Raw genomic sequence first — 5,000 nt, 5'->3', positions numbered from 1 at the left:
CAACTCCCTCCCCGTACAGTACAAGAGATGGTGCCCCACCAGTGTACAACTCCCTCCCCGTACAGTACAAGAGATGGTGCCCCACCAGTGTACAACTCCCTCCCCGTACAGTACAAGAGATGGTGCCCCACCAGTGTACAACTCCCTCCCCGTACAGTACAAGAGATGGTGCCCCACCAGTGTACAACTCCCTCCCCGTACAGTACAAGAGATGGTGCCCCACCAGTGTACAACTCCCTCCCCGTACAGTACAAGAGATGGGGCCCCACCAGTGTACAACACCCTCCCCGTACAGTACAAGTACGTAATCATAATCAGATAATTACACATGCTGTGTATACCCAAATCATCAACCAGCACTGGTCATGATTAATGTGTGTGGCCACAAGCTGGCCACAACTTGGCCACTCAAGATGTGGCCGCTGGCCACTCAAGGTTCGAATATTTGTGATCATCTATTTCTTTCCATAAAACCACTCAGCTCTCTCTCTCTCTCTCTCTCTCTCTCTCTCTCTCTCTCTCTCTCTCTCTCTCTCTCTCTCTCTCTCTGCCTCCAAGGTCACGAAGAACACAAACACTCCCATCAAATGAACAAAAGATCACTCTTCTCCATGAAGAAGGTCACTCAATATATGCAAGTCCTGACCTCATCCCATTTTCTGAACTTCAAGTCACCATCGAATTAATGGGAAGGTATGACCTTTCCGCCTGACCTTAAATGGCTCCTTGACCTGAAAAGACTCCTTCCGTCTTCAGGTGACCCAATTTCCAAAGGGCATCATCCCTCTTCCACCACCACCACCCCACCAGGAAACCTTTTAAACTGTGTGTTTCGAATTCTTCCAATCCTCCAGAATAAGGATTTTTGAACTACGTTAACAAGGCCTTTACACCTACATCCCTCGAGAAATCATAGAACATCCTTTTCTGTCTCCCACACACTCCTAGCAATCACCCAGGTCGTGTCCCTGTCCACTTCTGTCTCCTGCACACTCCTAGCAATTTGCACACCCAGGTCGTGTCCCTGTGCCTATAGGAACCTATCGCAATGCGCTAACCTGCTCCAGGACCAGCAGCTGTGTTTTGACCAGTTCAGAACACGTCACCCGCTCCACCTCATGACAAGGATGGCTAAGGGCGTCTCCAAGGCCATCATGGATCACCCAGGAGCCTTTCCAAATCTTTCCTTTTTCCTTCTTCCAAATCTTTCCTTTTTCCTTCCTGTTACATGGGTGGATCTAAAAGGATCATCATTCGCCCTCCCAAAATTCGTAATTCGTGACATTTTACCTCATCTGTTTTGTACCTAAATATTTTTTTTTTTTACCGAAGATGAGAATCTGGTGTTTGGCACTTCATTTCATCTATGAAGTAGATCAAACATTTTCCTCTTAATCTTTCATTTGTTATGTGAACACATTCGAAGCTTCTGCACAAGAAGACAGAAACCTCACCTCCGAAGACTGCGACATACATACCCTGCAAGGAATATTACCATAACATCATTGTTATAACCGATTTATTACTATCTTTCGCCAAAGTTCAAAACGTTTTCATCTTATCTACTTTGTCTACCATCTCGCCAACCCTGGAACTAATGTTCGCGAATGAAGCGCACGTCACAGGGTGGCGCAAGGAATTCAGATGATTTTCTGAAATATGATGAAAATGCTTGTGTGTGTCTTTTTGGAATGACTGATTTTCCGAAAATAGGATGAAGATGTGTTTGAAAATATCGTCATTTTTCTTTTTTTTTTTTTCTTTTGGAATAAGTGATTTTCTGGAAAAAGAAAAAAGGAGAAAGGTGCTACAAGAATGCCTTCTCTGTCTTTGGAAAATACTACGTCAGTGGTAACATATCCTACAGCTACTATGTTACAATTAGTCAACAGTAGATCTATATGCCCTTATGCTATAAAGGTTTTCTTCGTTAATGATACACCTCCAGTTTCTTGTCTGACCTGGAAACCACTTACCACAAAGTTGGAGACCAGTCTTTGAATATTTCCCCTTCCCTCCTCGCTTTGAAACTTACCATCCAATGTTTACGTTAAGGCTAAGGAGTTGTTAAGCGTAAGGCCTGTCAAACGAGGGAACAGTGATTTGTGCTTGTGAGAAGAGAACAATTTGAAGAAGAGGTTGTTGTGCAAGAGAGGCATATAGTCATGTGTCATGAGATTGTTATGATAGAGAGAGAGAGAAAAAAAAAAAAGGGATTGGATCGTAATCCAGCATTGCGTCTATGTTATCTTGCTTATTGAGCAAAGGATCTAATCCCTCATTTCGAATCACCTGATTGCAATATCTATACAATTGATAAAAAAAAGAAGAAAAAAAATCATCAAAAAAAGTTATGGAAACTGGATAACCCAGAGTATGGCAAAGAAACTGGATAACCCAAAGTATGGCAAAGAAACTGGATAACCCAGAGTATGGCAAAGAAACTGGATAACCCAAAGTATGGCAAAGAAACTGGATAACCCAGAGTATGGCAAAGAAACTGGATAACCCAAAGTATGGCAAAGAAACTGGATAACCCAGAGTATGGCAAAGAATCTTATGTAGTTGCAGTGCCAAAGGCTTTTATCTTAGAGGCGAATTGTGGCCCCCCCTCCCCTCCCAAAGAGGTGGTCCATATATGCCTGGAAACTGCTGGAATAAGCAAGAGTCTTAGGCACCTGGATTCTCGAAGACTTGAGGGAGTACTTTGAAGGAGAAGATCGAACCTTGCAACGTAAAGAAGAAATTGAGGAAGAAAACATCTCTCTCTCTCTCTCTCTTTACATAACCCCTCTGGCTCAGCTAAGCTTGAACATGAAGCTTGAAGGGGGGAGGGAGGGTGGGGAAGGTGTGGAAGATTCTCTGAAGGTTAACACGGTTTTGCATAGTTCCAGGACGGTGGTTCATACGCTGGAAGGGGGAGGGGCGGGGGGGTTGTTGGATCAAGCAGTACGTCAGTTGCGTAGAACGCCAGGGTAAAGAAAGATATTGGAAGGCAAAAAAAAAAAAAAAAAGACAGAAGTGGGTTGTTGAAGGTCAATGGACAAGTTTGATGCATTGAAGAAAGCCTCGCCATATACCTACAGATCTGGTGCATGCCAGAGGTCAAGGGTTATCATATCTGACCAAAAGATCATTAAATCTGACCAAAAGATCATTATATCTGACCAAAAGATCATCATATCTAACCAAAGGGTTATTATATCTGACCAAAAGATCATCATATCTAACCAAAGGGTTATTATATCTGACCAAAAGATCATCATATCTAACCAAAGGATCATCATGTCTAACCAAAGGGTCATTATATCTAACCAAAGGATCATCATGTCTAACCAAAGGGTCATCATATCTGACCAAAGGATCATTGTATTATAGAATGATTATCACCTCCAAAGAACCGTATTTAGAGAGGCTATTACTCATGATTCGAAGGTACTAAGAATATATGGTGTGGAAGGCAAGTTGTTAGAAGCAGTGAAAAGTTTTTATCGAGGATGTAAGGCATGTGTACGTGTAAGAAGAGAGGAAAGTGATTGGTTCTCAGTAAATGTAGGTTTGCGGCAGGGGTGTGTGATGTCTCCATGGTTGTTTAATTTGTTTATGGATGGGGTTGTTAGGGAGGTGAATGCAAGAGTTTTGGAAAGAGGGGCAAGTATGAAGTCTGTTGGGGATGAGAGAGCTTGGGAAGTGAGTCAGTTGTTGTTCGCTGATGATACAGCGCTGGTGGCTGATTCATGTGAGAAACTGCAGAAGCTGGTGACTGAGTTTGGTAAAGTGTGTGAAAGAAGAAAGTTTAGAGTAAATGTGAATAAGAGCAAGGTTATTAGGTACAGTAGGGTTGAGGGTCAAGTCAATTGGGAGGTGAGTTTGAATGGAGAAAAACTGGAGGAAGTGAAGTGTTTTAGATATCTGGGAGTGGATCTGGCAGCGGATGGAACCATGGAAGCGGAAGTGGATCATAGGATGGGGGAGGGGGCGAAAATTCTGGGAGCCTTGAAGAATGTGTGGAAGTTGAGAACATTATCTCGGAAAGCAAAAATGGGTATGTTTGAAGGAATAGTGGTTCCAACAATGTTGTATGGTTGCGAGGCGTGGGCTATGGATAGAGTGGTGCGCAGGAGGATGGATGTGCTGGAAATGAGATGTTTGAGGACAATGTGTGGTGTGAGGTGGTTTGATCGAGTAAGTAACGTAAGGGTAAGAGAGATGTGTGGAAATAAAAAGAGCGTGGTTGAGAGAGCAGAAGAGGGTGTTTTGAAATGGTTTGGTCACATGGAGAGAATGAGTGAGGAAAGATTGACCAAGAGGATATATGTGTCGGAGGTGGAGGGAACGAGGAGAAGAGGGAGACCAAATTGGAGGTGGAAAGATGGAGTGAAAAAGATTTTGTGTGATCGGGGCCTGAACATGCAGGAGGGTGAAAGGAGGGCAAGGAATAGAGTGAATTGGAGCAATGTGGTATACCGGGGTTGACGTGCTGTCAGTGGATTGAATCAGGGCATGTGAAGCGTCTGGGGTAAACCATGGAAAGCTGTGTATTTATGTATATTTGCGTGTGTGGACGTGTATGTATATACATGTGTATGGGAGTGGGTTGGGCCATTTCTTTCGCCTGTTTCCTTGCGCTACCTCGCAAACGTGTGTGTGTGTGTGTGTGTGTGTGTGTGTGTGTGGTTTGTCCAACAAACCCGCTCACAGTTCGTTGAATTTGGACCATAATTTGTCTAAGGTTTTGAGACTTATTTTGATGAGTTTACTCGTTTCTATGTGTGAGGCAAAGGTGAGATCCTGAGTGTGTTCATGTGAGTGTAAAGCTCCTCACTCACTCACTCACTCACTCACTCACTCACTCACTCACTCACTCACTCACTCACTCACTCACTCACTCACTCACTCACTCACTCACACTAACCCAGAGCTTCGTGACGTGTGGTGTTGCGCCCCCCCCCCCCCCCAGGCGTCCGTTCGTAGCGAGAGAGAGAGAGAGAGAGAGAGAG

The sequence above is a fragment of the Panulirus ornatus genome, chromosome 39 (genome assembly GCF_036320965.1).
Source record: "Panulirus ornatus isolate Po-2019 chromosome 39, ASM3632096v1, whole genome shotgun sequence".
NCBI lineage: Eukaryota > Metazoa > Arthropoda > Malacostraca > Decapoda > Palinuridae > Panulirus > Panulirus ornatus.
The sequence above is the reverse complement of the archived record's forward strand: the minus strand, read 5'-3'. Positions refer to the sequence as shown.